Here is a 25,645-nt window from a genome sequence, read left to right as displayed (position 1 = left end):
ATCTCCCAAATCTTTTTGGGTTAGAACCAAAGTCTATATAAAATGGAACCGAATCAGTTCCAGTTTTAGGTTGAGAATCGGTAAACATAGACGGAGCACTCGAGTAAAACGGAGAGACTTGAGAGAGAGACATTTTATCAACTTAATGTGACAGAGAGAAATAATTGAATGATTTGACTTGTAATTTTACTTCCTCTATTGTTTCCGATCACCTTTATTTGGTAATGATGTCATTATCTTTCTTTCATTTCCAAATATGGAAAGTTCAATTGCGTCGTTTTGCAAAAATTCCTTATAAGGAAACTTAGTCAGAAATTTTAAGTTGAGCAATCATTTGAACTAGAGCAGCATATTTATCTTGATGTTTAGCACGTCTGTTTTGCATTAGCGAGTAATAGTGTTTGAAATATTTAGAACAAGTAAAACAACGGATTTTTCTGAGTTGCTGTCTCTTGAACTGTGTCATTTTTCAAATGAAATTTTCGCTGTGTTTGAACTGAATTGCGTTATTTCCTTATACGGTAGTTTAAAAGAATCACTCCAAAATCACTTTGGTTACAGAATGGCAGCAGTTATGTGTCAAGTTTTACCTGACTTTTATAAAAAATTTTGTGAGAAAGCCTTGTTCATTTGCGTATCAGTTAAGGATTATAAACCTTACTTGCTTACTAGTGAATACTCTGTTGCGTCTCACAATTACACTTTTTGTCCTCTGAAAAATTGTTCTTATCACATAATTCTCATTTCATCTTCCATTAATGAATTACTCCAAAAATTAGATGATTTATCTTTTCAATATCAGACAGTGGACTGCTTATACACCTTATATAAACATCAGTTTTTCGGTCACACAAACGAAGAAGCAGGATTTGTTTTCACCCAATTGAAGAGAGCGGTACAACATAATTCGGAAAACAAATTTGTTGAAAAACTACCCAGCGTGTCTAAGAAGAGATTGAGTAGAAAAAAGTTCAAGAGACATCTACTGAGAGCTGAGCAAAGAAATGCAAGCACACAAACATTGAGATCATCCTTCTTCGACCGAATTCAGTCTCTTAAGAACTCAAAGTATGATGGTGAATTAATAAAAATTGTTGATTGTTTACTAGATGGTCATGGAATAATTGATAACCCCATGTTGTACTTTGAAGTTAGAAATTAATAAAGTGTTTGTACTAAAATGTTTTATTATTAGTGTATATTCTAAAAGTCGAAAATTGAAGTCGATTTGTTTGTTAAATGTCGAATTTTCACACAACATTTTTTGTTAAAAGTCAAAAATAGAACCTCAGATTTTTCAATAAAAATCAAAAATGTTACCAAACTGTGCGTGCAAAATGTGCAATTTTTTCTCATTTTTCTTAGTTTTACGGTATGATTTTAAGCAAAAAACATAAATTTTAATAATTTTTAAAATGACAAGTTTTGAATCTGTTCTTGCAGCTTAAAAATCGGATTTGTAACAGTAATTTTTTCTTAAAAATCGATTTTTTTCTCGACATTTTTTGTTAAATATCGAAAATAAATTCGACAATTTTCTTAAATATCAAAATTAAATTCGGTATTTTTCTTAATTGTCGAAAAACAAATTTTCAATAATAACCAAGTACCTAAATTATCAAGTAACCTTTCGTGTTAATCTTTTATTCTGGAAAACTATAAAAAAATTATAAAATTGAAAATGTAAATTTAATACGAAACACCCAAAAAGTATTCAGAAACTTTATTTTTACGAACAAATACAAAATAGTTTACAAAATTGAACATAGAAATCATTCAAAAAGAGTTTCAATAACATATTCTGGTAAGTTCTGAATTTCATTACCGAAACCTCTTTGTCGCTCAATTCTACCAGGTAGTTGAGTTGGTTGAACAGTGACTGGAGTATTAGGTACATCACTCAAAAAGATAGGGTTGTGAGCTGTTCCTTCCTCAATCGATGGGGTTGTCATCGAGGGTGTAGTTGACATGTCAGTAGATCCATAGTACTGCGCTGGATCAAAGTTTTCCAGATCGTTAAATGACGTGGTGGTACTAGTATCAATACTCAATTCGCTATGTTCTCTTCTATGAGCTCTTGAAGCTATTTGGAGAAGATTATTTTCCACCTCCGGGCCTGATACCACTGCATCCGGTGTAGTGAACCAACTGTTTGGAATTTGCCCTTCCTCCCAAGGAAATGTGTACTGAATATTTCCAGCTACGTAGTTGGCAGGAAAATCAGATCCATTAACGTGAGGATAGTGGTGTCCACTGACAACAGCAACTTCGTGTCCCATCGCGTGAGTTCCGAGTTGATTCTCTGTGATTGGGACCTGTCCCTGATGATATGTATCAAACTGTTGTCGCTGGTGCTCAATAATGTGCCACACAGTAATGGGTAAAGTGATCAGAGACTCATACAGTCCGTTTGATAAATCTCGAACTCCTATCCGAGCAATATCCTCAGTAAAAGAAAATGAGAACAGAAGGTTATTATTTTGAACGGTGAACTCCATTTTGGAATAAATGATAGAAAAGGTTTTTGTTAGAAAGTGATGAGAATGGATGAAAAGATTCTTGTCGAGATCGTGATAAAAGCAATCAGTGGAGAGAAAGTTATAAAGCAGCAAATTTCCTTTTTAGGAAGGGAACAGGATATATAAACTAGATTTAAACAAAAGTTAGAACTAAAGTAAGTATTTTTAAACAACAAGAAAGTGAATGTTGGAGCTCGATAGCAGGATAAAATGTTGAGGAGTAGTTAGTATAATGTGAGAAAGTAGTGATGATGTTTTCAGAGAAGTTGGATCAAATGATAATGTCAAAATCAACAACCTCTATATATAGTGTGCTCTGTCCAATCAGACAACAGTAACCAAAGATGGAAGATTTTATGAGAAAAAGTGACGTTTAGCTTGAAATTTCTGGACGAACTGAAATTCAAATCCAAATTTGGGTAAAATTTTCTAACAAGGTAGGAAGTGAAGGATACATACAGGTTTCCGACTATGCTTTTACCTAAAATGGTCTATTTAAGTTGAAATGAAGTGACATAATTTACCAAAAAAGTCAAGCTTTGATAAATTTTTTCCAATTCGTCAAATTGTCAAATTTCAGATCAATCTCGGAAAATGTTCCATTTTTGGAATCAAATTTCTGTATATATACGTTAGGTAAACGAATTCCGAACCTGATCAGTACTCCCACTGCATTGTAGTCGTTGTAATAATGGAAGTACAAAGCACTCTGTAGTGAAGAAGTTATTGTTATTGGTTCTGGGAGAGGAACAAAGTTTGTTTGTGAAATATTTCTGTACTGTTCCAATATATCGGGGACGGAGTTCAATATGAACAACAATTCGTATTTGCTTACATGCAATTCTGAGGATAAATCGAAAGACTGTTTCGCAATAAACTCCTCATATTCAAATTTTTTAATAGAGAACGTTGCATACTCAAGTCCTTTACTAAATCGGATTATTCTGTTGGATTTTGTGAAAATGTCCAAAAAATTGTAAAAAAAGTATGAATCTACATCAATTTCGTCAATTTTGTATGAATCAGGTATACCTTCTTTTCTCTTGTAAATCTTCTCCAATATTTGTAAGTGGTTTTTGATCAACATGTTTCACAAATGAGTAAAATTTCACGTATTAATCTATTAAAATAAAAAAAATGTTAAAAGAGAGAATGAGATAAGCAAAACGATATCATTAACTTTTACAACAAGTTTCTTAATACTAAAATTTGATTGGTTTGTAGTTTGTAAAATAATCACGTTAACGTCAATTGTATATAAGTTATCTTCAATTAACGTAGGAGTTTTCTTCTCTAATGTTTTAATATTATTGTAAAAACACATTTAGTGTTTTATCGATGAAATTACAAAATTAGTTTGTTTACAATAATATTTGTATTCTCTAAGTGAGCAAACATCTGACATATAGATTTTGTTAAGATGTCTGTTTTGGGATGAATAGTATTGTTTTGTAAAAAAGTAACACAAATCAGCAATATGACAAATAAATATAACTTAAGATTTCCGATTTTCCTCCAAGGAATAAGGTTACACATTTTTGATGTTTTCTGGATTTAAATACAATGTATAATGTAACACTGTGACTGCTTCGTAGGAAGTTCTTGAACTTTCGTATTGCGTAATGTTACTAAAAATAGAAATTTCGTCATTTCCTTATATGGAAATAATTAGTCATAAAAGTTATTCTAACTAAAAAACCAAAAATTGTATTCATTCTCACTTTGTTATCAGATACAGTTGCTCGGCAATTTACTTAAAATTTATTGAATTTATTTTGGATCACAACAATACAATGCCTTCTCTTGATAGAAATCTACCTGTCAAATGCTCAAAGTGCGAGAAAATGGTTGTCAAGCAGCAAATGGCTCGACACAAAAAATCGTGTGATAGTGGGACTTTAAAATGTCCCAAGTGTCCACATTTCTACACAAAGAGGAAAGAGGACTTGAACTACCACCTTGCTAAGCATCACGCTCCTCAAGAAAAGAAGCTTAGTACAGTGTGCACTATATGCTTGGAGGAATTTCCAAGTTTTTATTCTCTTCAACAACATAAGAGACGGAAACACGGAACATCGACCAAAGTTGGAACCAAATCCAGCGAAAGCTTGAAAGAAGTACTAGAATCGGAAGAATTGGATAGGAACAACGAACAGTTACAGCAGGAACTTAGTGCCTGTCAACACTTCTTTGACAATACTGAGATGGAGAATGGGAGACATAGAGTATTCAATTTTAAATTGTCGAGACTTGATCCCAGCAAAATTAATGAAAAACTGAAGGAAGTGTTTGAAAAGCTTAACTGTGCTGCAAAAATAAATTTATCCCTGGAATTTATTTTACGAAATGTTGACACAGACGAATACCGATACTTTTATGCTCATGAGAACAACACCTTCTTTGAGAAGTCTCATTTACTTTATTCTAAGGGAGACTTAGTCTCACTTCAGGATAGAGTAGAAAAATTGGATTTAATTGAGACTTGTGCTCAAGAAAGGGCAAACACAAAATGGCGGTATGCACTAACTACGAATGTAACAGTTTTCTGTGCTCTTCTCAACAATATCCCAATGGGATGTTTAGATGCTGTTATACCTGAACAGTTGTTGAAGAGAAACGATGTAAATTGTCTTGTTACGAATGGATACGGAGAAAACTACAAGGACTACCTTTGCTTGTTTAGAGCTGTGGCTGTTCACTTGTATGGATCAGCTGAGCTGGAAACAAACGAAGCTAAGTCGTTCAGTGACTTTCTCCACGAGTCTGGTCATGACGCAATTAACTTTAGAGGAGTGTCAATGGATCACCTTGTGTTTGTTGAAAATGCTATAAAACACAACATTTTCATTTATGACATTGACATTGAGGACGGGGATTTTGTAGGTGAACTTGCCAGAAGAAGTATTGAGATGTACGAGAACAACATTAATCTACTGCGCTACAACAACCACATTTGCTATGTTGATGATATCAACACGTTTTTCAAACGATTCCGCTGTCCTAATTGTGATATCTTTATTAAGCGTGCTGGTAATTTCCACCGTCACGTGAAATCTTGTAAAGATAGGATACAGCACATTTATCCGAAGACTGTTTACACTTTGAGAGAAACTCTGTTCGATAAACTTGACGCTTTTGGAATTGGATATGAGGAAGAACAAAAACTGTTCAAAAACTTGGCTGTATTTGACTTCGAATCAATCTGCGTTCCATCTAATGAACTAAAAGATACCAATACAACTACTTGGATAGGAAAACATGAACCAATATCTGTGTCAATTTCCTCTAATTTATTACAAGAACCTATTTTCCTTTGCAACAGAGACCCCAAGACACTGATTGTATCTTTTGTTGAAGCATTAGAAGAATTAGCTAGCAGAAGTAAAGCAGAAATGTTGCAAAAATTTTCCTCAATTGAAAATGCAATTAAAAACAGAGTAAGTTCTATTTTCGAGAAGCTAATTGGAAGGAAAGATGAGAGTACTCCAATGTTTGAATTTCAATATATCGAAGAAGAAGAAATTGATATGTCGACTCAATTCCTCCAAATTCAGAAAAATCAACTTCTCGAACTACAACAACATTTTGAACGTTATGTCAGCATTTTACCTGTATTTGGATTCAACAGCGGGAAGTATGATCTGAATCTTATCAAGTCTTATTTACTACCCTACCTCATTCACGAGCGCGATATTCAACCAACGGTTATTAAAAAAGCTAATCATTTTGTATCCTTTAAATTTGGCGATGTTCAGTTTCTCGATATTCTAAACTTTCTTGGTGGAGCAACATCACTAGATTCGTTCCTCAAAGCTTACAAGACAAATGAGACCAAAGGATTTTCCCCTTATGAATGGTTCGACTCACCAAACAAATTGGATGTAACTTTCCTACCCCCTTACGAATGTTTCTTTAGTAAGTTGAGAGATCACAATCCCTTGGAAAAAGAATTTACGGATTTCACAAAATTGTTGAATAGTGGACTTTCCCAACAGGAGGCTCTGAAAAAACTTAGGTTGAAGGTAGTGCCCCTCTCGGGATTCGACAACTACAATTACCTGGAAAGTGTGTGGGAGCACGAACAAATGACAACTTTTCAAGACTTTGTCAGGTGGTATAATAACAAAGATGTTGTCCCGACACTAGAAGCGATGCAGAAAATGATGGAATTCTATCATAACAAAGGGATTGATATGTTAAAACTGGGTTGCACACTACCTAATTTAGCAAATATTTGTCTACACAAATCAACTAATAGCAAATTCTATCCTTTCGTTGAAGCAGACAAAGATTTACATGATAAAATACGCGAAGATATGACCGGTGGTCCCTCTATTGTGTTTACTAGAAAAGCAATTGTGGATCAAACCTACATTCGACACAGATCAATTGTGGGAAACATTTGCAAATCAATTGTGGGTATAGACGCCAGTCAACTTTACCCCTTCTCAATGTGTCAAGAAATGCCCACTGGACTTTACACTAGATGGGAGTTTGATTCAGACTCTCAGAAGTTTAAAGCTAGACAAAATAAATCGAGGAAATTTGAGAACATGGTTATGTCGTACCTACAATCTCAACGTCCTAACTGCACTATTGAAAACTACTACACAACTGGAACTCAGAAAAAGATTGATTGTTTCAATGTAGACGGATTTTGTGCTCACTGTAAAACTATTTTTGAAGCAGTGGGTTGTTACTTTCACTTTTGTGCATGTCAGGAAGCAAGAGCAAGCATGTCAGAGGAAGAGACTCAGAAAGGATTAAAGAAACGGGAATACGATGAACTAAGACGAGACTATTTGCGAAACAAAGGATATAAAGTTGTTGAGATATGGGAATGTAACTGGTGGGAAACTGTCAAAGGTGATGAATCTGTAAAAATTCGCGTGAGAAACAATTTCCCATTCAAGCTACCTCTGACTCAAGAATCTCTACTTACAAAGATAAGAGAAGATAAACTATTTGGTTACGTTCAGTGTGATCTCGAAGTTCCAGATGGGTTGAAATACAAGTTCTCGAACTTTCCACCAATCTTTAAAAACTTTAATGTTAGTCGAGCAGATATTGATGATTATATGAGGGATTATGCAATTGATAACGATTTACTCAAGCAACCGCAACGCATGTTAATTTCAAGCTTCAAGTTGGAGAATGGAACAGTCATAACACCATTACTCAATTTTTACCTTAGTCTTGGGCTAAAATGCACCAAAATTTATCGCTTCGTTCAGTACACACCCAAAAAATGCTTCAACAATTTTGTCCAATCGGTTGTTGATGCTAGAAGAGTTGGAGATGAAAATCCTGAATCAAGCGTTGTAGCAGAAACAATGAAATTGTTAGGGAATAGTTCCTATGGTTACCAAATCATGGACAGAAGCAGACATACAGAGACAAAATACTTGAACGATGAAAAGACACACAAAGCTATCAACGGGAAATTGTTTAAGAGACTTAAAGTGTGTCAAAAGAACTATACGAAGTTGAACTTGTAAAATCAAAAATTGAGCACCGTGAACCGATAATAGTCGGCTTTTTTATACTTCAGTAGGCAAAATTACGTATGTTGGAGCTTTATTACAGTTTTTTTGATAAATTTTGCGATGTCGACACGTTCGAAGAGTTAGAAATGGACACTGACTCCTTATACTTAGCTCTAGCGCACGATAATTTGTACGATTGCATTCGTCCATCTAAAAAAGCAGATTGGGAAACTCTGAGGGAACACGATTGTGATGATTCTTTCAAAGCTGATGCTGTACAAAATTTCTTCCCTAGAACTTGTTGTGATAAACATAAAAAGCACGATAAGCGTGAACCAGGTCTGTTCAAGGAAGAATTTAGATGTACTGAAATGATTTGTCTCTGTAGCAAAACATATTGTTGCTACGATGCCAAATCGGATAAGTACAAATTCAGCAGCAAAGGACTGAACAAACGAACATTGGAAGAGACCGGAGATGGACCATTGGAAAAATATCGGCGAGTGATGGAAGAAATCATCAATTTAACATCTACAAATAGAGGATTTCGGACAATCAACCACTGCGTCGCTACCTATGAACAAACAAAGAAAGGACTCTCATATTTTTATCCTAAACGAAAAGTGTTATCTGATGGAATTCATACTGTACCCCTGAACTTGTAGTTTATTGAATCAATTTTCGTATTGTGAGCGCTCTCTGTTGTGTTTAAAATTACTTATAATGTACTTGATTAATACTGTGTCTGTCTTTTTGTACCTTCATAATTCATTCTTTTAAAAATTTTCAATTTTCTCAATTTTAGTGGATATAACTGACCTTAATACATTGCGGCGGCTATACCTAATCTTAATACATTGCGGCGGCTATACCTAATCTTAATACATTGCGGCGGCTATACCTAATCTTAATACATTGCGCTGGTTATACCAATAAACATGTTGAAATTTACTGCGAGGGGAATTATCCGTTAATAGTAGTAATAGGGTGAGCAAGTCACCCCGGGGGGGGGGGGGGGGGGGGGTGTAGACCACATGTATTAAGATAGGGTATAGGAGTAATTTTTGAGAGAGGGTCTACACTAATGTATTAAGATAGGGTATAGGCGTACATGTATTAAGATAGCGGGCGCCACGTATTAGTTATAGCGGCCGCAATGTATTAAGATTAGGTATAGCCGCCGCAATGTATTAAGATTAGGTATAGCCGCCGCAACGTATTAAGATTAGGAATAGCCGCCACAACGTATTAAGATTAGGAATAGCCGCCGCAACATATTAAGATTAGGAATAGCCGCCGCAACGTATTAAGATTAGGAATAGCCGCCGCAACGTATTAAGATTAGGAATAGCCGCCGCAACGTATTAAGATTAGGAATAGCCGCCGCAACGTATTAAGATTAAGTATAGGGACCAGGGTATTAGTAGTATAGTGTGAGTAGATCAGCCGCATTTTTGGGAGCCGGTCATTGGCCTTTCCGCGCAGGGAATTGTACAGGCGGGGAATTGTACAGGCAGCGCGCACGGGAATTGTACAGGCGGGGAATTGTACAGGCAGCGCGCACGGGAATTGTACAGGCGGGAAATTGTACAGGTAGCGGGAATTAACGGATAATTCCCCTCGCAGTAAATTTCAACATGTTTATTGGTATAACCAGCGCAATGTATTAAGTTTAGGTATAGCCGCCGCAATGTATTAAGATTAGGTATAGCCGCCGCAATGTATTAAGATTAGATATAGACGCCGCAATGTATTAAGATTAGGTATAGTCGCCGCAATGTATTAAGGTTAGGTATAGCCGCTGCAATGTATTAAGATTAGGTATAGCTGCCGCAATGTATTAAGATTAGGTATAGCCGCCGCAATGTATTAAGATTAGGTATAGCCGCCGCAATGTGTTAAGATTAGGTATAGTTGCCGCAATGTATTAAGATTAGGTATAGCCGCTGCAATGTATTAAGATTAGGTATAGCCGCCGCAAGGTATTAAGATTAGGTATAGCCGCCGCAATGTATTAAGATTAGGTATAGCCAACCCTAAATAGCAAGATGGCGCAGCGGAAGCGTGCTGGGCTCATAACCCAGAGGTCGGTAGATCGAAACTACCTCTTGCTGATCTGGCATTGTCACAGTACTAGTGGACTTTTACGCGCTCATAACATGGAAAAAAGTTAAATAAAAGAAAAAAATTGAATTAATAAGTACAAAATGACAGACACAGTACAAATTAAGCACATGCAAATACAAATTTAATCAAACGTTTACATGATGATAGTACAAAAGAAAAGTGTATTAAAGTACATTTAGCCGAGTAGTTAATAAAGTCGACAACAAAAATTTGAGTAACTAACGAAGAATTAAGGAATTTAGAAAAAAATTACTGCCGACTTTATTACACTTCGACTTATTTTACATTAAATTTATCTAATTACATATAATTACTTATAAAGTTTAAAACATGAACGTCATGAACCTTGTTCAGTTTTGTTTGAAAAAAATTAAATAGTTGAAATGCTGCAAATATTGTGTAAAATCCACACAAATTATCAGTTTTCTGAACTGGTTGTTGTATCATTTTCTGATACTTTTTATTCGAAAATTTGTATTTTGTGATTGGACGAGCCAAAGAATCAGCATAGTAATAAGTTCGATTGAGTCGAGCAATCATTATCCAATGCTCTCCAGCTTCACTGCTCGGAGAAGTGTTGATGATAGCAAAACTGAATGTGGGTAGCCTTGGAACACAATCTGCTGGAAACGATCCAATATAGCGGTATTTGAGTTCTGGGATTCGTTCAATAATCTGTCTCAGGGAAGTGTTATCCATGACAAACAATTTTTCTCTGCTTTATTTCGCAAGTACCATTAACACATGGATTTCTAACTGTACAGTCAAGCTGAAAAGACTCATTCTCTTCATAAAAGCAACAATCATTGGACTTTTTACCTTGCTCTAATAAAAAGTTGCTTGACTTTTTAATTTTGTCAACAGAATTGTCATGGGATTTGGGGTGGAATAAAATAATTATAAAAAGAAGTACCAGAAAAATTAGGAGAGGAACGTAAACAAAAAAGTTTGAATTAGTTCGCCCCCAGTTAACGTCCATTTTAAGAAATTATTTGGTGAAGAGAATGGCAACTGGGTGACGATAATATATAATCCAAAAATGTTCCAATGCAGAAAGCAATGATGTAAAACCCATAAAAAACTGAAAAAAATATGAAAAAATTTTCGTTAACGCAAAAATCTTCAGACATTTTTAGCAACCGTTCCGAACTGATCAATTTTAACAGTGGACATCCTTTCTCCTAGAACAATTAATTCTGTCACGCTTCTTAGCGGGCGGTCGAAAAACATTTCTAATCGGATACTTTCACCGCTGAGCTCAGGATAATGAATACTTTCTCCAGCATCTTGAAGTGAAGTGAGATCAAATACAAGCACGTAATGGTTCTGAAATAGATTATGTGGTAACGCGGGAATCTCTTCGTTAAAATTCATTGCTTTCATTGTTGTTACCTATGCCCTATAGTCATTGGTTGTATCAACTGATACTATAGCTCTACCTCCTCGAACAATTCTTAGTTCTCGTAAACCAAATTTCTGATACTGGAAAGGATTTTCTTGAAAATGTCCTGTGAATGCTGAAATTGTGTTCATCGCAATAGCTACTCTTCTGATTGGAGCATTGTTAAAAACATTTTCCTGAATAAACTGGTTCTGTCCTGAAGGAATAATAAATGTGCGTGCAATTGTTTCCATAAAGTTGTAACAAGCAGGTTGATGAGTTAATTGATATTTGATAGTCTGGTGATACACTTCGTTAACAACAACACGTCTTGTAAACAGGGAACAGTCAAGAACTTTAAGGTAGACGTGAGGATTGTAGGAGATCATGTAAAAATTGGGTCTTGCACGAATCAATTTCAGTCTAATTTTTGTATTTGGAAGCAGTAACTTTTCATATTGGAACAAATCAATTGCTAATTTACCGTAATAAGTAGTTCCATTTTTCAGCAAAAGTTCTTCCTCTCGATCTATAAAAGGGCTTTTCTCAAAATTGCTGGGTTCTTTTTCAAATTCATATCCATGACAAGCCAAAATACCTTCATTATTTCTTGTGGAAGCGTTAAATTCATTGGAAAGTAAAGCTTTGTGTCCATAGAGACCATTTGAGTTGTAAACCTGTTGATTGTTCAGATACACCTCACAGTTGGAGAAGAGCGAATGCAATAAATTGTTGACGTGAGTTAGATAATGTAAATCATCATCTGTGAAAGACACTCCCATATCTGCTTTTCCATGCTCGTCTTTTTTCATAAAGTCATCAAACAATCTTCCCTTTTGTAATCCAACTTTGATTTGAAGGTGGATATCTCTCATATCAAGATATATGCTTCTATCTGTTTCAAACTCGAACTCAATGCTGCTTTCATCCAATGAAGTACTGGGATAAACTTCTTGAACGTGAGAAGATTCAATTGGTTCCAAAACAGGAATTTTGTCAAAAATCTCCAAGCAAGAGTTCGTAATGTGACCATAACGAAAGTTGCTATCGTTTGTTGATCTAGTATTCATTTTAGCTTAGAAAAAATATCTCTTCTAGTTCGACGACGACGACTGGTTTTTGGGGTATTTCTTCGAATTATGCGCCGTTTCCTAATTTTTCCACCACCTAGCTGTTTACGTAATGTTTTCTTTCCAACATCTGCAGCCACAGATTTGAATTTTTTCTTTCCAGTTAGAACATTTCCAATTTCTGGTGCAGCTATATCAAGCAAATCAGCACCAACTCTTTTTGCTGCTGGGACAACATATCTCCTCAAGAATGGAATAGCTGTCCTCCCAATTGTTTGTGCTAACGCTCCGAATCCTCTTCCCCTCTGTCTTGAATAACCACGAAAATACGGTAAATCACTATCAGCAACCATTTTCTACAACTTTAAATCTAAAAATGATTGTCAGAAGTTTTTCTAAACATTAGTACCGCTCTTGTCACACCAACAGAGTTGAAAGGAACTTTTTCACCATAAGAGTCCCGGAGCTCGAGTTTTATGCTGTGGAATGAGTTTTTTAGATTTTTTTTAAATTGTAAGTTTGGAAAATTTTGATAATTCATGTATTGTCCCGTTGAGATGATATCTCCATTCTTAACTTTTGATATAAACGGAATGCATCGTAAAAGAGCAGCTTTTGTATCACCCACAATATTGTATTCAACAATATCATTAAGGTGTGTATTCGTACAATGTCATAAGGAAACTTGGGAAAATGTGGACCACCACCACTCATGAAAACACCCATACCATAAACAGCTTCTTCGCATCCAAAGACATGACAAAGATCGGCACTAAAAATGACAAGTAAAGAGTTCTGATTTGGAAGACTCAAAGAAATTCGCTGTGTAATTTTGTTAACGTGTAACTTGATGGGCGTTTTTTCATATTTTTCACGTTCCTGAATTTTTCTATTCATTTCATTGACAATATCAGAGATCGAGGGGTATAGACCTGGATCAAGTGTGTAATAATCCGATGGTTTTGTATCTGGTGTTGCTTCATCTAGATAGAAGAATTTACCCTCTGTTATGTTTTGGTACAAGGAAGGATACGACAGTTCTGTTATCGCTACCTCCCATTCTCCATCAAGATTAATTTGTTCAGGTAGAAAATTCGTGAAAGAACTTAGTGTATTGTTTGGGTAACAATCAAACGACGCATTGGAAACCAACTCAACAGTGAAAGAACTCATCTTTAAATGATACACTTTGAAAGCTCTTGTTCATAAAATTTACCTAGAATTTCATCACCTTGTTCTCCACAAAGCTTATAGGTTGGCGGTTTAAAAGTAGCAACTTTAACAATTTTGAATATTTCATTTGTGAACTGTGATTTATAACCTTTTCTGAATGGAAAATCTTTTTTTGATATACGAACATTTTCACCAACTTTAAAACGTGGTCGTTTATATTGGTTAATTGGGTTTCTGTAAAAAATTGACAAAAAGTCTTTGTTTGTTATATTTTTTGGAGCTTTACCTGTTGAGCGATTAACTCTTGTGTTCATAGTTTTGACAAAGGAATCCATTTTTCTCATGTATTTATCACCATTTTCTTCCATATAGCGATAAATAATGTTTTTCAGGGATTTAATGGCTCGTTCTGCTACAGCAGCCTTCGTTTCACTTCTAGTAGAGTAAATTTTAATTTTCTTGTCCATACAAAACTTTTGAAACTCACCACTAAACTCTGTTCCCTGGTCAACCCATACTTTCGCGGGCATACTTTTTTTACGCAACATTTTTTTGAAAGCTACAACTGCATCGGTAGAGTACTTTGACTTCATTGGTTGCACACGAACAAAGCGAGAAAAGACGTCAACACATACTAATAAATACTTCACTCCATTATTAGTATCCGATAATTTATCCATAAAAGCTAGATCGAGACACCAGATCTCATTGATTCGCTTAGCAAATGCTGGTAATCTTTTGAAATGTCGTGTTGCATGACGATACTTTGTGTAGGAATCTTTACTGTGTAGAAAGTAGGCAACTTTCTTTTTGGATAACCCACTTGCCTTTTGTAGATTTTTAATTGATCCATATGCGGCTTTTCCATCTCTATACAGCCTTTGTAGCTTGGCTTTTTCAAATTTTGAAAGGAATCCAGCTCCCTCTGTCTTTGCTTTTGGCATCTTTGTTTATTACTTTTTGCGGATTTATTCCGGTAGCATCAAGTATTGTGTAATATATGTCGGGAAAATCAACGTTCTTTCTTTTTAATGCAAAAATAAAATCTGCAAAACCTACTTCTGTATCTCTTCCATCTAATAAAATTGTGTCGTTGAGAGATAGCTTGACTCGCGGTGAATTCAAAATTTGATCTACAATTGACTCGTTCTTTAAAGATCTGGTTTTGTTGCTGATTTCCTTGTAATTAGGGTTCTAATGTGTTGGGACAGAAACTGGTTTCGGCTCAAAAGTGTCCAACTTTTTAACTTCTAATTTGAATTTTTGTTCGTAAAGGTGTTGAGGAATCAAAACAAACTGTTCCATTTCAAGACAATCGATTAATGATAGATGGTGTCAAAATTGATATGAGCTCTATTCCTTTTCGTGAACTTAAAATTGCTCTTCTTTTATTTATTCCGGTTCTTTTTAGCACGAGTTGATGAATTTCGTCTCTGTACTTTATTACGTCTTGTTTTTGTATTTCCTGTAGTTGTCCCCCGAGAAGGTTTACTATGCATTCGTTTAGAAACTGAATGAAATCTTTTGGACAATTTCTTAGGAACGATTTCTTGAAGTTCTGGGAATACGTTTGGAACGTTATCAGCGTAGAGAGTTGTTGTGTGTTCATCGTTCAAAAAAGTAATCTCTTGTTTCGTTTTAGGGAGAAAAAAAATAGTGGGAATAGAACCACTCTTTCTGCAAAATCTAAGAGAGTCGACTGTTTTCGGAGTTAGATCAATGAGTAAGTGACCATATGGGATTGAAGTAGCTTTTGTATACCAATCTTTTAATTGTGATCCTAACCCGAGCTGTTGACAAAGAGTGTTAATCTGGAGAACATCTCTAGGAGACTTGAATAAAACTATGTGAGTATTTTGTAACTCAATATCTCTTCCCAACCTACTCTGATGAAAAAGATTATGCTTTATATATATTGTACTAAGACCTTTGTGTCTTCCAGCTGTCGCGATTTTAACAAATTCTTTCGAGCTTGAGATTTCTTCACAAGAATCATCAAAAATCAGCAAATACTTTGTTCCATTATTTGGTAGACTCTGAATGAACTCAAAGTCAACTCCTTGAAAAAATTGAATGTTTTTAATGTTTTTAGACATTAGACCGTAAAGTGATTGATAATGTTGATAAAAATAGTAAATTTTATCAAAATCGGGTTGAAAAGTTCCAATAATTAGCCAATCATGGATAAGATGAGATTTTCCAGACCCGCTTGGTCCCACCAATGAAATAAAAATGCGTTCCTTAGTAGAGATTATTTTGTTCATAGTTTAGGAGAAGGTAAAATATAACCGACTGTACTAGATAAGATAGCAATCCAAACTGTTGTTTCTTCACAGGTTTCGGCAAGAGTTATTCTTACTATACAGCACGCTAGTATTAACAAAATAACAAAAAATTGGGACAAAAAAACCACCAGAGATCTATTACAAGTCTGTCCAAAACATTTCCACGATTGTCGTTCCTGGTTATTATCATCAAAGACAAAATTACCTAAATTTAAACCGTTATCTGTATGCTCGGTCATTTATACCTTATTTTTAAGGGAAAATCAATTTTTTGAACTGGGAATGCAACTTCTCTCTGATTTCAAAAGTAGTAAAATAAAAATAATAAATTACAAAACGATCACAAATACAAATAGAAATTACAAATAGAAATTACAAATATTATACGTTATCAAAAAAATCCAGAGTCCAAGTTCCGTAAGCATAAGCTTTCTTCTCTGCACAGTGAAATGTCTTTTTGTGTCGATACGGATAATTGCTACAATCACAGTCAGTATCCGAGTTATTGAGAAGTTTGGAAACTTTTGGACAACCAAGATCATCTAGATTCTCCACATCTTTACACAAGTAATTTGAGAGAAGATTACACTTCTCTAACCCTTTTGCAAAGTATTCTGTTGTAGGTGAACAATGTTGGTGAATGATTGATGACAACTCAGTGTATTCCAGTTTTCCATTGTTCCAATTAATCCCATGTAAATTTTTAGTGTTCCATTTTGCTTGAAAAGTAGGTTTATAGTCTTTGGGTGGGAGGAAACTGTATCCCAATACAATTCCTTCCTTGAAAACACCCTACTCCTTGACAATTTTCCCTTCCAAGCACTCAATATCAAACACAACGAGAGACATTCTTTTTTCTAGGTTGAATTATTACAAAAATGATTAGCAGTCTAGCATTTTGAAAATTTGAGGATGATAAAATTTAATAAAGACACAAAAGATTAACCCAGTTAAATGTCCCATGAAACATGAGCTTGAAAAATTTGGTAACATGTAACAGTATCCTGGTCCCTTGTTTGTAGTTGCTTTAACCGCTCCAGCAGAATCGTGTAGTATAGCATGTAATCGAAAAACTTTCAATCTAGCAAAGAAAAAATCTAAAAAGGAATTTCCATAACCAATAAGTCCTCCATGAGGAAATTTTTGGTTAATTTCCTCCAAATTTATATTCTCGTCCCAAATTTTACAGGCCGCTAAAAAACAGTTTTTGCGTTTTTCATTTTCGGGAAACATTGAAAGGATGCTTCCGTAGCAATTGAATATGTTGACAAGAATGACAATATCCATCAACTTTGAGTTCCTTCATCCATGTCAATGCAAGTTTTCTTAAACTTTTCAATATAAGATAAAAGTGTAGGGAGATGCTCTAGTAAGTTCTCGTACTCTTCTTTTTTTAATTCAATATTTGTCAGAAAACTCCACTGATATCCGTTCCAACGATGTTGTGAAATGGTAACTTGTTGTTTATCTGAACGATATATAAGACTTGTTCTGCGTAATTCGTTGTGAATAACCCACTTATATTCTGAAATTTGGGACTCTATGTCCAAATTTTCTAATTTGGGAAAACTTTGAGCTTCAAGAACAGTATACGAATATCTTTTAAGTTCGTAATGAAGTCTAACGTGAAAAACCTTTGACTTGTCTCTGAGACTCAAAAAAATGTTTCTTGAGCAACCAATATCCCAACTCATTCTCAGATCAAAGTTTTTTAAAATGAAAAATTTATTGTAGAGAAGACAAAGACATATTACAAAATCACACAACAATTATTATTGAAATGTACATTGTTCAATTTTAGAAAAGTCATTCAAATTTTGAATCAGTTCCTTGAACTCGTCCAAAGTGTAGCTGACATAAGTCACCTGCTTGAACTCATTGTTTTCCTTGCGACAAAAGAGCCGAATCTGCACATAAATGGAGGCTGGATTCTCCTGAACGTATTGAATGAAAGTCACATATATTCGTCGATTTCGTCCTATGCTGACCTCTCTGACTTTGTGACATCGTTGCAGCACATCCTCCATACATGGGATCTTATCAAATTGAGTCGGGTGCTCACTCAGTTCCAACTCCCCATCCAGAATATTGTTCTTGAGGAAACAGAATTTCTTGAATTCGTAATCTCCTATTCGAAGTTGTTGGTACTTCTCAAATGTTCCAAAATTATCTTTTTTGAAGACTTGGAAAGTTGGTTCGGAATAATTTTGTCCGTTTTTAAAAATCTGGGACACAGTAAATCTCCCAAATCTTTTTGGGTTAGAACCAAAGTCTATATAAAATGGAACCGAATCAGTTCCAGTTTTAGGTTGAGAATCGGTAAACATAGACGGAGCACTCGAGTAAAACGGAGAGACTTGAGAGAGAGACATTTTATCAACTTAATGTGACAGAGAGAAATAATTGAATGATTTGACTTGTAATTTTACTTCCTCTATTGTTTCCGATCACCTTTATTTGGTAATGATGTCATTATCTTTCTTTCATTTCCAAATACGGAAAGTTCAATTGCGTCATTTTGCAAAAATTCCTTATAAGGAAACTTAGTCAGAAATTTTAAGTTGAGCAATCATTTGAACTAGAGCAGCATATTTATCTTGATGTTTAGCACGTCTGTGTTGCATTAGCGAGTAATAGTGTTTGAAATATTTAGAACAAGTAAAACAACGGATTTTTCTGAGTTGCTGTCTCTTGGACTGTGTCATTTTTCAAATGAAATTTTCGCTGTGTTTGAACTGAATTGCGTTACTTCCTTATACGGTAGTTTAAAAGAATCACTCCAAAATCACTTTGGTTACAGAATGGCAGCAGTTATGTGTCAAGTTTTACCTGACTTTTATAAAAAATTTTGTGAGAAAGCCTTGTTCATTTGCGTATCAGTTAAGGATTATAAATCTTACTTGCTTACTGGTGAATACTCTGTTGCGTCTCACAATTACACTTTTTGTCCTCTGAAAAATTGTTCTTATCACATAATTCTCATTTCATCTTCCATTAAAGAATTACTCCAAAAAGTGGATGATTTATCTTTTCAATATCAGACAGTGGACTGCTTATACACCTTATATAAACATCAGTTTTTCGGTCACACAAACGAAGAAGCAGGACTTGTTTTCACCCAATTGAAGAGAGCGGTACAACATAATTCGGAAAACAAATTTGTTGAAAAACTACCCAGCGTGTCTAAGAAGAGATTGAGTAGAAAAAAGTTCAAGAGACATCTACTGAGAGCTGAGCAAAGAAATGCAAGCACACAAACATTGAGATCATCCTTCTTCGACCGAATTCAGTCTCTTAAGAACTCAAAGTATGAGGGTGAATTAATAAAAATTGTTGATTGTTTACTAGATGGTCATGGAATAATTGATAACCCCATGTTGTACTTTGAAGTTAGAAAGTAATAAAGTGTTTGTACTAAAATGTTTTATTATTAGTGTATATTCTAAAAGTCGAAAATTGAAGTCGATTTGTTTGTTAAATGTCGAATTTTCACACAACATTTTTTGTTAAAAGTCAAAAATAGAACCTCAGATTTTTCAATAAAAATCAAAAATGTTACCAAACTGTGCGTGCAAAATGTGCAATTTTTTCTCATTTTTCTTAGTTTTACGGTATGATTTTAAGCAAAAAACATAAATTTTAATAATTTTTAAAATGACAAGTTTTGAATCTGTTCTTGCAGCTTAAAAATCGGATTTGTAACAGTAATTTTTTCTTAAAAATCGATTTTTTTCTCGACATTTTTTGTTAAATATCGAAAATAAATTCGACAATTTTCTTAAATATCAAAATTAAATTCGGTATTTTTCTTAATTGTCGAAAAATAAATTTTCAATAATAACCAAGTACCTAAATTATCAAGTAACCTTTCGTGTTAATCTTTTATTCTGGAAAACTATAAAAAAATTATAAAATTGAAAATGTAAATTTAATACGAAACACCCAAAAAGTATTCAGAAACTTTATTTTTACGAACAAGTACAAAATAGTTTACAAAATTGAACACAGAAATCATTCAAAAAGAGTTTCAATAACATATTCTGGTAAGTTCTGAATTTCATTACCGAAACCTCTTTGTCGCTCAATTCTACCAGGTAGTTGAGTTGGTTGAACAGTGACTGGAGTATTAGGTACATCACTCAAAAAGATAGGGTTGTGAGCTGTTCCTTCCTCAATCGATGGGGTTGTCATCGAGGGTGTAGTTGACATGTCAGTAGATCCATAGTACTGCGCTGGATCAAAGTTTTCCAGATCGTTAAATGACGTGGTGGTACTAGTATCAATACTCAACTCGCTATGTTCTCTTCTATGAGCTCTTGAAGCTATTTGGAGAAGATTATTTTCCACCTCCGGGCCTGATACCTCACCTACATCCGGTGTAGTGAACCAACTGTTTGGAATTTGCCCTTCCTCCCAAGGAAATGTGTACTGAATGTTTCCAGCTACGTAGTTGGCAGGAAAATCAGATCCATTAACGTGAGGATAGTGGTGTCCACTGACAACAGCAACTTCGTGTCCCATCGCGTGAGTTCCGAGTTGATTCTCTGTGATTGGGACCTGTCCCTGATGATATGTATCAAACTGTTGTCGCTGGTGCTCAATAATGTGCCACACAGTAATGGGTAAAGTGATCAGAGACTCATACAGTCCGTTTGATAAATCTCGAACTCCTATCCGAGCAATATCCTCAGTAAAAGAAAATGAGTACAGAAGGTTATTATTTTGAACGGTGAACTCCATTTTGGAATAAATGATAGAAAAGGTTTTTGTTAGAAAGTGATGAGAATGGATGAAAAAATTCTTGTCGAGAACGTGATAAAAGCAATCAGTGGAGAGAAAGTTATAAAGCAGCAAATTTCCTTTTTAGGAAGGCAACAGGATATATAAATTAGATTTAAACAAAAGTTAGAACTAAAGTAAGTATTTTTAAACAAAAAGAAAGTGAATGTTGGAGCTCGATAGCAGGATAAAATGTTGAGGAGTAGTTAGTATAATGTGAGAAAGTAGTGATGATGTTTTCAGAGAAGTTGGATCAAATGATAATGTCAAAATCAACAACCTCTATGTATAGTGTGCTCTGTCCAATCAGACAACAGTAACCAAAGATGGAAGATTTTATGAGAAAAAGTGACGTTTAGCTTGAAATTTCTGGACGAACTGAAATTCAAATCCAAATTTGGGTAAAATTTTCTAACAAGGTAGGAAGTGAAGGATACATACAGGTTTCCGACTATGCTTTTACCTAAAATGGTCTATTTAAGTTGAAATGAAGTGACATAATTTACCAAAAAAGTCAAGCTTTGATAAATTTTTTCCAATTCGTCAAATTGTCAAATTTCAGATCAATCTCGGAAAATGTTCCATTTTTGGAATCAAATTTCTGTATATATACGTTAGGTAAACGAATTCCGAACCTGATCAGTACTCCCACTGCATTGTAGTCGTTGTAATAATGGAAGTACAAAGCACTCTGTAGTGAAGAAGTTATTGTTATTGGTTCTGGGAGAGGAACAAAGTTTGTTTGTGAAATATTTCTGTACTGTTCCAATATATCGGGGACGGAGTTCAATATGAACAACAATTCGTATTTGCTTACATGCAATTCTGAGGATAAATCGAAAGACTGTTTCGCAATAAACTCCTCATATTCAAATTTTTTAATAGAGAACGTTGCATACTCAAGTCCTTTACTAAATCGGATTATTCTGTTGGATTTTGTGAAAATGTCCAAAAAATTGTAAAAAAAGTATGAATCTACATCAATTTCGTCAATTTTGTATGAATCAGGTATACCTTCTTTTCTCTTGTAAATCTTCTCCAATATTTGTAAGTGGTTTTTGATCAACATGTTTCACAAATGAGTAAAATTTCACGTATTAATCTATTAAAATAAAAAAAATGTTAAAAGAGAGAATGAGATAAGCAAAACGATATCATTAACTTTTACAACAAGTTTCTTAATACTAAAATTTGATTGGTTTGTAGTTTGTAAAATAATCACGTTAACGTCAATTGTATATAAGTTATCTTCAATTAAAGTAGGAGTTTTCTTCTCTAATGTTTTAATATTATTGTAGAAACACATTTAGTGTTTTATCGATGAAATTACAAAATTAGTTTGTTTACAATAATATTTGTATTCTCTAAGTGAGCAAACATCTGACATATAGATTTTGTTAAGATGTCTGTTTTGGGATGAATAGTATTGTTTTGTAAAAAAGTAACACAAATCAGCAATATGACAAATAAATATAACTTAAGATTTCCGATTTTCCTCCAAGGAATAAGGTTACACATTTTTGATGTTTTCTGGATTTAAATACAATGTATAATGTAACACTGTGACTGCTTCGTAGGAAGTTCTTGAACTTTCGTATTGCGTAATGTTACTAAAAATAGAAATTTCGTCATTTCCTTATATGGAAATAATTAGTCATAAAAGTTATTCTAACTAAAAAACCAAAAATTGTATTCATTCTCACTTTGTTATCAGATACAGTTGCTCGGCAATTTACTTAAAATTTATTGAATTTATTTTGGATCACAACAATACAATGCCTTCTCTTGATAGAAATCTACCTGTCAAATGCTCAAAGTGCGAGAAAATGGTTGTCAAGCAGCAACCGCTGCTTTATTAAGCGTGCTGGTAATTTCCACCGTCACGTGAAATCTTGTAAAGATAGGATACAGCACATTTATCCGAAGAGTGTTTACACTTTGAGAGAAACTTTGTTCGATAAACTTGACGGTTTTGGAATTGGATATGAGGAAGAACAAAAACTGTTCAAAAACTTGGCTGTATTTGACTTCGAATCAATCTGCGTTCCATCTAATGAACTAAAAGATACCAATACAACTACTTGGATAGGAAAACATGAACCAATATCTGTGTCAATTTCCTCTAATTTATTACAAGAACCTATTTTCCTTTGCAACAGAGACCCCAAGACACTGATTGTATCTTTTGTTGAAGCATTAGAAGAATTAGCTAGCAGAAGTAAAGCAGAAATGTTGCAAAAATTTTCCTCAATTGAAAATGCAATTAAAAACAGAGTAAGTTCTATTTTCGAGAAGCTAATTGGAAGGAAAGATGAGAGTACTCCAATGTTTGAATTTCAATATATCGAAGAAGAAGAAATTGATATGTCGACTCAATTCCTCCAAATTCAGAAAAATCAACTTCTCGAACTACAACAACATTTTGAACATTATGTCAGCATTTTACCTGTATTTGGATTCAACAGCGGGAAGTATGATCTGAATCTTATCAAGTCTTATTTACTACCCTACCTCATTCACGAGCGCGATATTCAACCAACGGTTATTAATAAAGCTAATCATTTTGTATCCTTTAAATTTGGCGATGTTCAGTTTCTCGATATTCTAAACTTTCTTGGTGGAGCAACATCACTAGATTCGTTCCTCAAAGCTTACAAGACAAATGAGACCAAAGGATTTTTTCCTTATGAATGGTTCGACCCACCAAACAAATTGGATGTAACTTTCCTACCCCCTTACGAATGTTTCTTTAGTAAGTTGAGAGATCACAATCCCTTGGAAAAAGAATTTACGGATTTCACAAAATTGTTGAATAGTGGACTTTCCCAACAGGAGGCTCTGAAAAAACTTAGGTTGAAGGTAGTGCCCCTCTCGGGATTCGACAACTACAATTACCTGGAAAGTGTGTGGGAGCACGAACAAATGACAACTTTTCAAGACTTTGTCAGGTGGTATAATAACAAAGATGTTGTCCCGACACTAGAAGCGATGCAGAAAATGATGGAATTCTATCATAACAAAGGGATTGATATGTTAAAACTGGGTTGCACACTACCTAATTTAGCAAATATTTGTCTACACAAATCAACTAATAGCAAATTCTATCCTTTCGTTGAAGCAGACAAAGATTTACATGATAAAATACGCGAAGATATGACCGGTGGTCCCTCTATTGTGTTTACTAGAAAAGCAATTGTGGATCAAACCTACATTCGACACAGATCAATTGTGGGAAACATTTGCAAATCAATTGTGGGTATAGACGCCAGTCAACTTTACCCCTTCTCAATGTGTCAAGAAATGCCCACTGGACTTTACACTAGATGGGAGTTTGATTCAGACTCTCAGAAGTTTAAAGCTAGACAAAATAAATCGAGGAAATTTGAGAACATGGTTATGTCGTACCTACAATCTCAACGTCCTAACTGCACTATTGAAAACTACTACACAACTGGAACTCAGAAAAAGATTGATTGTTTCAATGTAGACGGATTTTGTGCTCACTGTAAAACTATTTTTGAAGCAGTGGGTTGTTACTTTCACTTTTGTGCATGTCAGGAAGCAAGAGCAAGCATGTCAGAGGAAGAGACTCAGAAAGGATTAAAGAAACGGGAATACGATGAACTAAGACGAGACTATTTGCGAAACAAAGGATATAAAGTTGTTGAGATATGGGAATGTAACTGGTGGGAAACTGTCAAAGGTGATGAATCTGTAAAAATTCGCGTGAGAAACAATTTCCCATTCAAGCTACCTCTGACTCAAGAATCTCTACTTACAAAGATAAGAGAAGATAAACTATTTGGTTACGTTCAGTGTGATCTCGAAGTTCCAGATGGGTTGAAATACAAGTTCTCGAACTTTCCACCAATCTTTAAAAACTTTAATGTTAGTCGAGCAGATATTGGTGATTATATGAGGGATTATGCAATTGATAACGATTTACTCAAGCAACCGCAACGCATGTTAATTTCAAGCTTCAAGTTGGAGAACGGAACAGTCATAACACCATTACTCAATTTTTACCTTAGTCTTGGGCTAAAATGCACCAAAATTTATCGCTTCGTTCAGTACACACCCAAAAAATGCTTCAACAATTTTGTCCAATCGGTTGTTGATGCTAGAAGAGTTGGAGATGAAAATCCTGAATCAAGCGTTGTAGCAGAAACAATGAAATTGTTAGGGAATAGTTCCTATGGTTACCAAATCATGGACAGAAGCAGACATACAGAGACAAAATACTTGAACGATGAAAAGACACACAAAGCTATCAACGGGAAATTGTTTAAGAGACTTAACAGTGTGTCAAAAGAACTATACGAAGTTGAACTTGTAAAATCAAAAATTGAGCACCGTGAACCGATAATAGTCGGCTTTTTTATACTTCAGTAGGCAAAATTACGTATGTTGGAGCTTTATTACAATTTTTTTGATAAATTTTGCGATGTCGACACGTTCGAAGAGTTAGAAATGGACACTGACTCCTTATACTTAGCTCTAGCGCAAGATAATTTGTACGATTGCATTCGTCCATCTAAAAAAGCAGATTGGGAAACTCTGAGGGAACACGATTGTGATGATTCTTTCAAAGCTGATGCTGTACAAAAATTTCTTCCCTAGAACTTGTTGTGATAAACATAAAAAGCACGATAAGCGTGAACCAGGTCTGTTCAAGGAAGAATTTAGATGTACTGAAATGATTTGTCTCTGTAGCAAAACATATTGTTGCTACGATGCCAAATCGGATAAGTACAAATTCAGCAGCAAAGGACTGAACAAACGAACATTGGAAGAGACCGGAGATGGACCATTGGAAAAATATCGG

This window comes from Convolutriloba macropyga, chromosome 7, assembly GCF_964194025.1.
Source record: "Convolutriloba macropyga chromosome 7, txConMacr16.3, whole genome shotgun sequence".
Lineage (NCBI taxonomy): Eukaryota > Metazoa > Xenacoelomorpha > Acoela > Convolutidae > Convolutriloba > Convolutriloba macropyga.
This window is presented reverse-complemented; position numbering follows the sequence as displayed.